Source organism: Mustela putorius, unplaced genomic scaffold, assembly GCF_011764305.1.
Source record: "Mustela putorius furo isolate JIRA1106 unplaced genomic scaffold, ASM1176430v1.1 tig00003909_pilon_pilon_pilon, whole genome shotgun sequence".
NCBI lineage: Eukaryota > Metazoa > Chordata > Mammalia > Carnivora > Mustelidae > Mustela > Mustela putorius.
Genome location: NW_025422057.1, coordinates 7,522,712 through 7,535,284, shown reverse-complemented (window position 1 = coordinate 7,535,284; position 12,573 = coordinate 7,522,712). Strand labels below are relative to the sequence as shown.

The 12,573-nt window shown below is 54.4% G+C and overlaps 1 long non-coding RNA gene across 2 annotated transcripts; it reads right to left on the bottom strand.

Moving 5' to 3' along the window:
• Positions 1 to 2,045: 2,045 nt before the first annotated feature.
• Positions 2,046 to 10,243, bottom strand: LOC101670323. 2 transcript variants are annotated; one of them, XR_199344.3, is made up of 3 exons: positions 9,844 to 10,243; positions 6,139 to 6,489; positions 2,046 to 5,697 (listed from the first exon to the last, which is right to left on the bottom strand). It is a non-coding gene; the product is annotated as an uncharacterized LOC101670323 (long non-coding RNA). The 2 variants fall into 2 exon arrangements; XR_006603178.1 differs by lacking the exon at positions 9,844 to 10,243 and having other exon boundaries at positions 2,046 to 4,179; positions 4,872 to 5,697; positions 6,139 to 6,882.
• Between the last annotated feature and the right edge of the window lie 2,330 nt (positions 10,244 to 12,573).

Genomic DNA, 12,573 nt, shown 5'->3' with positions numbered 1-12,573 from the left:
CAAGATATTAGCCAATAGGATCCAACAGTACATTAAAAGGATTATTCACTATGACCAAGTGGGATTTATTCTTGTGCTGCAAGCATGGTTCAACATTTGCAAATCAATCAATGTGATACACTACATTAATGAAAGAAAGGATAAGAGCCATATGATCCTCTTGGGCAAGACTCTCAGGTCTCCCTCCTTTCCTGGGAGCTTTGTACTCCAGGTATTCTTTGTACTGTCCGTTTGCTATCACTCAATAAACCTTGCTTTGTTACCCACACACAAAAAAATATACAATTTGTGTGAACATGTGTCTATGACTACGTGAGTGCATGGATGTGTGTTCACGTGTGCCCGTGTGAGCTTGAGCATGGACAACATGTTCTCTATGTGAATGTGTTTGTGCATATGTGAATATGAGTTCATGGTTATGTGCACATGTGCACATTTGTGTATGATTGTGTTCCATGTGTATACATGGGGGAGTGTGGATGTGTTCCTGTGGTTGAGTGTGTGTGTGTATGTATGTGTCTAAGTGTGTTCATATGTGCATGTGTATGTGGATATGTTCCTGTGTGTATCTATATGTTTTGCGCATGTGTGCCCATGTATGTGGGTACGCACGTGTTTCTGTGTGTGAGATCATGTATGCACATGTATCTGTCTGCATGGGGGGAGCTGGGACTGTTTGCAGAAGGGAAAGGATGGCCCATCGTGGTGGGGCACAGAGAGCAAGACCTGCAGTAGGAGACAAGACTGAGCCTTGATGGCCAAGTTCACCATCACAAAGCCTAAGGTAGCTGCAGGTGATGTGTGACATGTGCCCATGAACATGAGTTCTCTGGCTGCTTCCAGGGGCACAGGCTATAAGAGGTGAAGTTAGATTCTTGGCAAAATCAATCTGGAGATTTGGTGCTCATCTGATGGGGCCTCCACTCCGTGGGCTCCACACAGAAGAAGCCCCATCTTCTATCTTGAAAGACTTCGAAAGTCTTTCTCGGAAGACTGGTGGTTTTAACCTGGGTTAAGCTTTCTCACTTCCTCAACTCCCTGTTTGCCCTAGGATTGTCCTTCCTAACTAGGTTCCGGCTACTGCAGATTGTTCACAGTGGCCAATCCTATAGCCTGCCCAGACTAGGGACTCTCACCTCCTAGATTCTAGATATCAGATTTCTGTTAATCCAGGACAGGCCTAGAAGACTGGAATCCCAGCTCCCTTCCTGCCGGCTTGCTCCTAAGGCAGTTTCCCCAGGAGAGGCAAGCTGAGATGATGGGAGGCACCCAGGGCTAGAGCTCAGGGAGTGCCCAGGAGAGAAGGCGGTGTGTGGGAAGGAGCTCCCAAGCACCCACAGAAGAAGGAACCGAATGTACGTAAAACAGAATGTGGGAAGTTCAAGCCTAAGGGCACTCCTGAAAACAACAGCTCCTCTCAATTTAGAGCAACCAGCTAAACCAAAAGCTAGCTGGTTCTTTGAAATAATATGGATAGCAGATAGAACCAGGGAAAGAGACAGCCAAGAACCATCCTCCTGGGCTCCAAACCATCCTCAAAGACTGCATGAACTTAATTGGATCAGACCAGGGAACAATTTTTATGCCAGGGCATTCTTGAAAACAATTGAGCAATCAGCCAGGGATTAGAGGAAAGGGGCTGGGTCTATTACCCAATGAGGTAGACAACCAGGAGACCGGAACAGACAAAGAGGACCCTGTGAGACCACTGCCATCCCAGGGTGGAGGGGCTCTGCCCAAGGCTGTACTCTCGGAGGATAAAGAAGGTTCCAAAATTGATTAGATGGTGGATGCCCAACTTGATGACTATACTAAAAACAATGGAGTTGTACACTTCAAATGAATGAACTATATGATAGGTGAATTACATCTCAACAAAATTATTAATTAAAAAAGATAGTACAATTATCGTGATGAGCACCGAGAAATGTATAGAATTGCTGAATCAGTCTATTGCACACCTGAAACAAATGTAACACTGTATCTTAATTACACTTGAACTTTAGCATTTTTTAATAAAATAAATTTTTAAAAAGATACAGAAAATAAATGACCTACGGAGTCATTTCCATATTATTTCAAAGAACCCAGTCTTAAGAAAGAAACAAATGAAACCAAAAAAATGAAACTAAATGACCTGGATAATAGAAAAGACCATGGGATTAACGAATACATTTATTTTTTGGACACCTAGCTACTCTTGTTTCTCTTTACAACAGTCTGGATTTCTGCAAAACGCTTCCAAGTGCTCCCAGGAAGACCCTCATTTCAGAAGACTTTCTTTTATTTGACTCTTTGGCCTTTGAATGAAAAGAGAATTTTCACACAACACTCCCCGGAGAGCCTGTTCCCTCGGGTCCCTGCTGTGGTTTCTTCCTCTGAGTAATTCCCCAGCAGGTACCCCAAGGGCGGGCTGCCCATCTTGGGGTCCACATTTCCTCCATCAATATGGCCCATACCTAGACGCATCGCAAGTGCCGCCCCCCAGACAGCCAAGGAGGAGGCGGTGCTCCACTCCAAAGGCTTCTACTCAGATCCTCAGCCCTAGGAAGGAACCTCATTTGCCCGGAGAGCATCTGGACTCGGCCACCACCATGCACTATGCGATCAGAGGGACGGGGAAGCTAGCCGCCTGAAGAAGACATCCTCCCATTCAGGAACTCTGGGCCTGGGAGGCTCTGCCACCTACTAGGCAGGTGACCCAGGTAGATCACTTGGTCTCTTGGAGCCAGGGTCCCCTCACCTGTGCAATGGGTGCGTGAGAAGTACATGAAATATTGGACGTGGGGTGCTTGGCACTTAGTTTCTGTCTCCGTCAGCCATTATGGGCCAAGAGCTCCTGCCAACCTCTTGTGCTCCAAACAGCCTCACTGCCTCACTGCCACACGTGAAGGGTTGGGGCCGGTCTCAGAGGAGCTCCCGCGGCTCTGAGTAAAAGCTGCTTAATCTGACTTAAACTCCAATTGAATCAAAGGTGGGTCACCCCGAAATAACAGCCACATCCAATGAGATGAGTCAGGACATTGGGCCCCTGCCTTTTTGGTCTGCTGTCTGCAGAATGGAGCCTTCCCCTTCGCCATAGCTGGGCTGGTGAGAGGTGACAGAACTTGGGCACCAGATGGCCTCGACAAAACCTAATGTCCCCTGGGGTTTGCAGACACAGCATCTGGAAGTCTCTGAAAGCCCAAACACCCAGCCATGTCTCTTCCTTAGCATTCCACATACAAAATATTTGGAAATGAAATCATGACTCCTTCTCTCCACATTAGGGAGTAGGGCTGGCGGAAAACAACCCCATGTCCAGTCCCATCGTCACTCCCCACGTGACACTGGCTTGCTCAGCAAAACACCGGCATGCGACCGCTCTATCCAGACTGAGCAGGGGACCCCAGAGGCCTTCCCAGAGTCCACCCAGAGAAACTGCCAGCAACGTCCCCAGTGCCCGGAGACAACGTGAGTAAGGGGGAGGAAGCGGGGGTCAAGGTGGAGCAGGGGGCCACTCAAGAGGCCACATGTCCTTCTACCAGTGGCAGGTGGACACCGGGCTCTCAAACCAGGCCACTAGACAGTATCCAAGGCAGCTATTCTCCAGGGACATCTGGTTCCCATTCAAGGTGGGTCAGTCCTGCCATCAGCTGAATTTTCTCTCTATGCTCATATGGAAGGACAAGGTTTCAGGCCCACACCAGAGTCTGGCCCATCCACAACCAGAGATGGAGAAGGGGCCTTTGGTACTGTGCCTCCAAACTGGGGCAAAAGACAGTCTTTCGGGATAACAACGTGCCAGAATGTTGTACGAGAAGCTCTCAGTAGGTTGCCAACTCTTTGGCCTTTTGACTCTTCTGATTTCTGCTCTGGGCCCGATCGCTGGAGGCTCTTCGGACCCTTCGGATTGCAATGGGTCTTTGCAGCTGTAACAGGTGACATTACGATGAAGAGTGGCGTAGGCCCATCATCCCATGTGACTGGGGTTCCTAGAAGAGGGCGGGACAGACACACATAGGGGGGACACCATGTGACAATGAGGTAGAAACTCCAGCCGCAGGCCAGGGATGGAGGGCCATCACCAGGAACTAGGGAGAAGCGAGGAAGGTTCTACCTGGTGGGAGAGGGAGAGGCAGAGGCTGGAGGGAGCACGGCCCTGCAGGCAGCTTCATTTCTGACTCCTGGCCTCCAGGACTGTAAGAGAAAGGACTTCTGTTGTTTTAAGCATCCACTTTGGGCAGCTTTGTCATGGCCAATGCAGGCCCCAAACTCTGAAGCATAGCCCCCCACCACCACCTCTCTCCACGTCCCACGGGTGCTGGCAGACTTGAGAATCCTGCTGGAGGAGGAGGCCACTTGGGGGGCGGAGGGGAGGCCCAAGGGTATGCTGGGCACATAGAGAGGGTGGACACAAGGAGAAGGACAAGAAACGTGCTATCTCCTGACGGGGGCTCCCACCTTGGGAGGGACCCAAGGAGGGTGGAAGCCGGTGAGCATGGAAGGGCTAAGATCCTGTCCAGCCATGGTCTCTGAAATGGCTGGGCCTAGAATAGAATCAAGTCTCCTCTCTGCTTTTTTGAAAACCCTGGAGTTCCTGCCAACAGGGAAAAAAAAAAAAAAAGAAGAAGAAGAAGATGAGGAGGAGGAGGAGGAAAGCCCACAACACCTCTATTTCTCACCTCCGCATGTATTTGAGAACCCCGGGGTCCCACAGATGACGACCCCACCCTCCCAGCAGAGCTCACACAGGGCTCAGCAGGACCTTCTCATTACGCCAGAGCCATGAACCTCCCAGTCAAGAGATTTGCAGTTATTTCTACTTTCCAGCAGCAGGAAGGAAAAAAACAAGTTGGATCTGAAAAGCAGAGGGAGAATTAAGAATGTACCTCGGTCCCAGGCATCCTTTTTTTTTTTTTTTTAACCACTAACTGGGCAATGAATAATTTATAGCCACGCATGTTTGTGGGGGTATAAAACTGTTGACAAGTCAAGAAAAGCCTCTTAGCAGCCTGATGGAGCAATCCATCTTCAAGAAACAGGTTTCAAATGCATAGTTTGTGAAGATGCTGGTAGAGGTTGTTTCCCTTCTTTCTTGGGTTTTTTTCTTTTTTTATCTATATGGAAATTGGTGGGTGCTGAAATATGCTTCACTTCAGCACGAACTTGGGCTGAATGATATCCCAGGCAAGAATTAAATCATCGCTTCGTAGAGCAAGAAATAAACACCCAAGCAAGGCAGAGCCTCTCGGCACGCAGAGGGAGAGCGGGAGACTTCCAGAAAGTTGAGCGAGCTGTTGCTGTTCCGGGCAGGGTGCCATGCAGAGCTCAGGCTCAGCCTCACCTGGCGAGGGGTGACCAGATCCAGGGAACGTTCCTTCAGGAAGCCCCCAGCAAAGCAGGGCTGACTGCACAAACCGAAGCTTCCCATCTCTGAAGAGCAGCATCCTCCCGAGGTCCTCCCAGATCCGGGCAGTGCCCTGAGGATGTCGTGACAACAGTGGCTGCCATGAAGCTAATGAGGCCAAGAACCCCGACAGCTGCAGGGTCAGGGTTGCATCAAGCACCCGCCATGTGCCAGTGCCCAAGAGCCTCTTCCTCAGTCTGCAGGTTGGCTCTCTGGCCGGTGCTGCCCGAGCAGTCTGGTCCCTCTGTGGCTCCCCTCCATGCCAGGAGGGCTCCTTGGGAACCGGAGTCTGGGGGGTTCTTGTAGACCTGTTAAAGATCACACAGGTACAAGGTGGCAGAGCCTGGCTTTGCCCCCCCCCCGTCTCACCCACCTGCTTATCCACCTCCTTGCTCCTACACAGACCGACTTGCCGTCCCCTTCCGTTCTCATGCCCTCAACGGCCCCCCACCTTCTCTGACCAAAGTTAGGGCAGCAGGCTGAGACCCAAGGGTAGACCACAGCCACACGGCTCCCCTGGGGACAGAATAGGGGAAGTCGATGCCAGTCACCAGACTGTGTTAGTTATCCTCTGCTTCGTAACAAATGACTCCCAGACCCGGCAGCTCCGAAACAACAAACATCAACTACCTCACGGTTTCTGGACAAGGCTTCAGGGGAAGCTACCTGAGTCCCGGGGTTCGGGGTCTCTCACAAGTCTGGAACCAAGGCGTCTGCTGGGGCTGCTGTCATTTCAAGGCTCAACTCACCTGCATGGCTGCCGGCGAGATTCTGCCCCTCACAGGTTGCTGGACTCTTGGTCTTGGTTCCTCACGGGCTGTTGGCTAGGGACGTCCGTCTGGTCTTGGCTACATGGGCTTCTCCACAGGGCAGCTCACGACATGGCAGCTGGCTTTCCTCAGAGCCAGGGAGGGAGCAAGAGAGGCGAGCATAATGGAAGCCGGAGTCTTCTGGAAACGAGCTCAGAGTCACACCCCATCAGGTATGCCTTGTTCTTTTATCAGAAGCAAGTCACTGTGTCCAGTCCACACTCAAGGGGACGGCATCCCCGGAGGCATGAGTAACCTGGAGGCTAGGATCCTGGGCAGCCGTCTTGGAAGCTTAGGAGAAACGTCATCAACCGTAATTAGTAATCAGCCGTATTAGTTACTTACTGTTGTGTAACAAATTACCCTGAAGCTTAGCGGCGTAAAGCGGCAATAATCACTTCCTATTTCTCACAGTTTCTGTGGTCGGGAATGCAGGAGCAGCGTGGCTGGGCACTTCTGCCTTGGGGTTTCTCAGGGGACTGCAGGTGGACGTCAGGGAGGGTCTGACAGGGGCTGGAGGATCCACTTCCACGTGGCCAACCCACGTGACTGGCAAATAAGTTGGTGCTGGTGGCTGGCGGGGTCATCAGTTCCTCCCCACGTGGGCCTTCACGGGGGCTGTCTGAGTGTCCCTGCAGTGTGGCGGCCGGCCTGCCCCGTGTACCATCCAGGAGACCACACAGAAGCTACAGAATGCTTTTCTAGCCCAGCCCCGGAAGCCACAGAGTGCTGCTTCGGCCGTATTCCCCCGACCACGGGGTCAGCCCTGCTTGGTGGCGAAGGCAAGAATACTGGATGCAAGATTCTCTAGGCGCCATCTTGGACCCACCACCACACCAACTAGGCAAGCCCGCCATAGGACGGCATTGCAGCACCGGAGCCGTGCTGAGGGGGCACTGAACCCACAGCCCAGACTCATCGCACGCCGTAGCATCCCTGAATGTGACTGGCCCTTTTGGGCTTGTGCCTTTGGGAGCCTCCCTCTCCTTGTCCTGTTCTTCTCCCACTGGGAGCTCCTATGCAACCTCCAAAGCCCAGTTCAGATGTTAGCTCCTCCACGAAGCCTTCTTTATGCCTCACGTGGTCCCCTCACCCACCACACCCACAACATGGCCGTCTCCTTCTGTGGGCCCCTACACAGCTTTTGACACCCTCTATTGTCCCCTGCCCCACAGTTAGCAGTGGGTCCCTTTTACACACGTGCCCTGGGGTGAGCGCCTTCCCAGAGCCCCTCCCTCAGGCCCCGTCCTGTGGAGACACCTGGAAACATCCTTTGGCCCTTGCTGGAGACAGCCCTGGGCTGCCATCCCAGCTCCGGGACGTAGGCGGCTCCTCCCGGCTCTTCATCCCCAGATTCCACGCCTGTCGCCTGATGCCCACCGGCCTCTCTCCCCGCCGCTGGGTCCCTCGTAAACTTGGCCGCCAACGCTCCACCAAAACTCAGCACAGGCTCCGACCCAGGGCCAGGTCCTCACGCGGACAGGCAAGAGGTCCAAGGCAGGCCTGACTGCCTGACGGACAGGCGTGTTTCAAACCGGAGGCCTTCCTGCTGCCGGGTGGGAAGAGCTGCCTGCGGCCTCCTGGCGGCCGTGACCCGCTGAAGGCACCGGTGCGCTCAGCATGCGCCGCCCCTGGGTGTGGGCCCCCCCTGAGCAGCTCCGCAACCGCGACGGGGCAGGAGGCTTGGTCCCCCGCCGCCCTCCCTTCCTCTCCTTCCCCTGACGGACAGGAGGCCGTCAGCCCAGTAACACGGCAGTTAAACGGGAGGGGCCCTTCCCAAGGGCTTGTGTGGAGGGTGACCCCCAGCCCACGGAGAACAAATACATCCCAGGCTGGGACGCCGAGTAGCCCAAGGGGCAGGCGAGATGGAGCCAGAACAGAGTAGGGAGAAGCTGGGGCGGAAAGGGAACGAGGGGCTGGGCCGGACCCAAGGGGCTTCCTTCGGAAGGCAGCCCTCTAGGGTCCGTCGGTTCCCCCATGAGACATTCTGGTGGTGCTCCTGATTGGAAGTCCTCAACTCCCAGAGACCTGAGATCTGGTCGATCTAGGGGGATGTCATTTTTGTGTTAAACCCTTGCCTTGGGGTGCCTAGGTGGCTCAGTCAATTGAGCATCTGCCTTTGGTTCAGGTCGTGATCTCAGGGTCCTGGGATCGAGCCCCGCATCGGGCTCCCAGATTAGCAGGGAGTCTGCATAAGGATTCTCTCCCTCTCCCTCTGTCCCCCCAACTCATGCCCTCTATCAAATAGATAAATGTGGGGGGGGGCTCTTGCCAGTCATTTCGATGCAGATCAGTTTGGAAAGCCCTGACTCAGAAGGTGAAGTCACTATCCACCCTGATCTTCTGATACAACCTCCATTCCCTAAACTGAGCAACAACGGCCACTTGTACTAAAACGGGCATTGTTCCGTGGTTCTCCTACTCAGTCCTTGATGTTAATTAATTCACATATTATGAATCTGTTGCCCAATCCCGTGATCCAGTTCCGGGTTCTTCCACATCTCAGCCTGCACCAAGGGTTTCTTGGCTGTTGAAAAGAAGATGGAGAAAGCCGGCTTCGAAAGGAGTTCCAAAGTGAGCCATTAGCATGGCTTCTTCCAAAATGGATTTACATTGATTAGATGCATCGTTTCCTCTCATTTTTCTCATGTTTAATGGCTTCAGAGTCTAAGGAACAAGCCAGAGAATTTGGCCTGGACATCCGATCTCCTGTTAGATCCAGCAGCCCTCTGCCCGGAGGCCTGGCTGTGTCTAGTGTCCTTGCTGGTCCCGGTCATGTCTGAAGAGCTGCTACGGTTCTCCGCTCTGGACCAGCATGTGCATGAGGGCGAGGGCCGAGTCTAGGTCTCCTTACCATTATGCTTCTCTGCTTGGCACCATGCCTGGCACACAGGAGGCCGTCAGGAGTAAGACCCCTGGTGAACTGTGTCCAGGGCCCCTGGACACTACTCCCCGCCCACTGAGATCAAAACCTGAACCGAAGGCAGATGCCAGGTCTCGGGTCTCTGGGATCTGAGGACCCCAAATCAGGAGCACCAGCACACCTGCCAAGGCATGAAGTCAGCTGGGGGCCCATCCATTCTGCAGTGGGGTTCATCCTCATGGTCACAGCTTGGGGCAGCCCCTGAAAGGCCCAGAGAGGAAAAGGCAACCTTAGCCCAAAGGGAAAGTCAGGGCAGATCCTCGCTGAAAAGATGTTCTTTGGCCAAGCTCACGGCGCACTCCAAGAGAGACGGAGATCTCTCCCATGACCCTACAGACTGTGACCTCAAAGCGAGCCAGCCACATCCACCATCCCTCCCAGGAAAGGCCCAGCCCACCTGTCTGCCCACATCTCTCTCCAGAACTCTCCAGGCCTGCCAGCTGGGCCCTTTGCTTCTTGCAATGCACATCCCGAGAGAAGCTCCTGCATTCCTGCAGAGCAAGCACCTCGTGGGGACGCCAGGCGCAAGAGGACGCCCGCCACAGCCGCGCTGACCGCGCTGACGGAGAGCGGCGGTCAACAACGTCCCCACAGCGGCCACCCCGCTGAGCTTTGCCCTGCCCCGCTGTCTCTCCTTGGAGCTCCTCCGATGAAAAACCCAGGTCCGGGGTGGAAAAACCTCTTAGGAAGTTAATAGCAAGTGGATAGAGCAGTAAACGTACCGATTTAATCCTCCGAGGGTGGCTAACAGGCTGCTGTTTACCAAAGTCTTCACAGATAATTACGAACGGATAATTACGAAAAGCTGCCGATCGCAGCTGCCCCAGAAACGAGCACAGCCCCCCCCCCCGGTCTACTTCGCCAAGCTACGTAAATGGACTCATTCCGCGAGAAATTCCCCACAAGTCGCCTTCTTGGAAGGACGCCAGCAAGAATCCCACGGCGCCCTCTTGCTCCCTCCCTGGCCGCTGTCTGTCTCCACCACCTCCGGAAAGCTCCCCCAGTTCTCCCCGGAGAAACACCGCGATGCCTTTAAGCCGGCTTCTCACGTGGCCTCTCTCCCTTCTTTGTCTCCAGTTAGCGGGCAGGAGGCAGGGTGTCACCCGCTCTAGAGGCCCCGCTCCAGGACAAGCCTGGACGAAGGCGCTCAGACCCGAGCTGTCTGGGAAGGGCAGGACGGGTACGCTGAGGCTGTCAGCAAAGTGGCCCTAGACGTATGAGAAGCTTGACCTCAAAAGCATTGTCAAGTCTTGCAGATTTCACTGAAATGTTCATGGAGACGTAAAGGAAGAGATGACTCTGAACCTCTCGGGGGAGGACTTCCTCAAACTCCCACGTTAACACGTCTGTTTATTCCCCAAGTTTCGTTCTTACTGCCTCTGCTGTGTCCCTGAGACATACCTGTCTCTCGCAGCCACCTCGCTGGCTCTGCTGGGCTCCCACAGAACACCCCCCACAGACGCCCCCAGCAGGAGAACGTCCAGCCCCCCAGCAAGTACAGGCATCCGACAGCATGGCGCCTAGCTGTGGTTTCTCAAGTTTGCACCTGGGATGAGCTCCTCCTCCTTGCCAAAGGTCCCTGGACCAGAGGCTTCACCTGTAGACCCACAGGTCCCAGAGCCCGTCAGAGTCTATAATACGCTCATGTTCACAGTCATGGCTTGGGCTGTCTCTGCCCTGGCCCTGGTATCGCCCTTCACATGAAGATGTCTTTTATGGTCCTAGTCACTGGTCATGGTCATCTTCAAGGTCATGGCTTAGGGCTACCCCTGTTCTGGGTGGGACTAGGTGCCATACCCCCGTGAAGATGTTTGTTATATGGGTCGTGGGTATGGCGGGAGGCTTTCCTTTCCCTGGGACTGGGTCCCGTACTGTGTGTCCTCGTGGGTATCCGGTGCAGGCCATAACTCCATTCTTGCCTGTCCTGCGACACCCATCCTTCAGCTGCAGGAATAGGGAGCCTCGCGGCCCAAGCTCACCCAGGCTGTGGCAGGCAGCTCTGGGAGAAGTTTTCTGCTGTGGCGGAAGGGACACACATTTCCACTTGAGTTATTTTGACATCAAACACCATTGAGCAGGCAGCCCGGGCTCCTTCAGCCAGGAAGAAGCCCTGCGTGACAGGCTGAGAATTAGTGGCACTCTGACAGGAACCCCTCAACAGGGATGTGTGGCTGGCCTCGAGGATGCAGGGAATTTGCCGATTCTGAGGACACACTTTCTCTGCAACAGAGCGCCCCGAAGATGGGGAGCCTCCCGCGAGCTCGATCCAGACTCACCAAACAGGGAGAAAATCCTCCCACTAGCCTGGGTGGCCCCCAGATTTTAAGAGCCATCTCAGCAGCCTTGGCAGGGCCCATTTTGAGGCGCAGATTCCCATTTTCATGACCACGTTTTTAAAAATTGCATTACTAATTCAGTTTCGGGGGGGGGGGCGGCGGGAATCCAGCTTGAAACTAGGTAAGACTTCCTGAATCTGAAGGCAGTGAGCAAATCATTATTCCGGCCTTCCTTCGGAATGTTCTGGGTGTGTGGCAGGCCCCCTGCTCAGGAAGGGAGGTGGTAGGGATCTAGGCACCCCCTGACCACACTTTCCAAAAGTGGCCCCCTTCCAACTCTTTCTTCAGAGGGAGAACGCTCCAAGGACCGTTGGTGGATGACAATGACCAGCCGGGGAGGAAGTCACATGGAGCCAGGCCAAGGGACAGGACGGTTGGGGGGGTCACTCCGCTCTTGTCCCTCCCACCTGAGCCCACCTACACTTACCATACCCTGGAGACAGGCGGCGGGCGGCAGACACCCCAGCTGCCCCACCCCCAACGGCACCCCTGAACCCACCTCTGACTGCTGGGCCTCGGAGACAAGCGTCGGGTGACCTCACACTCACTTGGCCACTACAGCACCTGCTCTGTGCACGTCGACAAGCACATGAGGGCCTGCCCGGGCCAGCACACATAGCTGGGAGCACAGGGGTTAATCCCTAGGTCCAACCTTGGGCAGTAGGAGCTGAACCAGTGGGTGGACTGGGCCGGCCTCCGCCTTTCCTATGGACAGTCCTCATGGCTGAAGGCCCCAGCAGATGCCGGCATCATGGCCTAGACCGGGAGGCTCAGAGAAGCAAAGCTGGCCCTGTCCTGGGGCCAAAGAACTGCTGTTACCCCTGTCACCCCCAGACAGACACACTCCCGCCCCACGCAGGTGTGAGAGCTATAATTGCTTTTCACCCAGAGGCCAACTCTGTGCTCAGACATGGCTCGCTCGCGCTCTCTCTCTCTCTCTCTCTCTCTCTGACTCCGGGGGAGGGAAGGGCATGTTGATACATGTCCACATGAGATGCCTGGACACCGAGGGGACAAGCAACTCGCAATCACCCCCCAAACTCCTTCCAGAAGGCTCTATTGGAAAGAAACAGTAGGCCTCTGCGGGGACCAAGGAAACTGCAGCTCTTGTGTCCC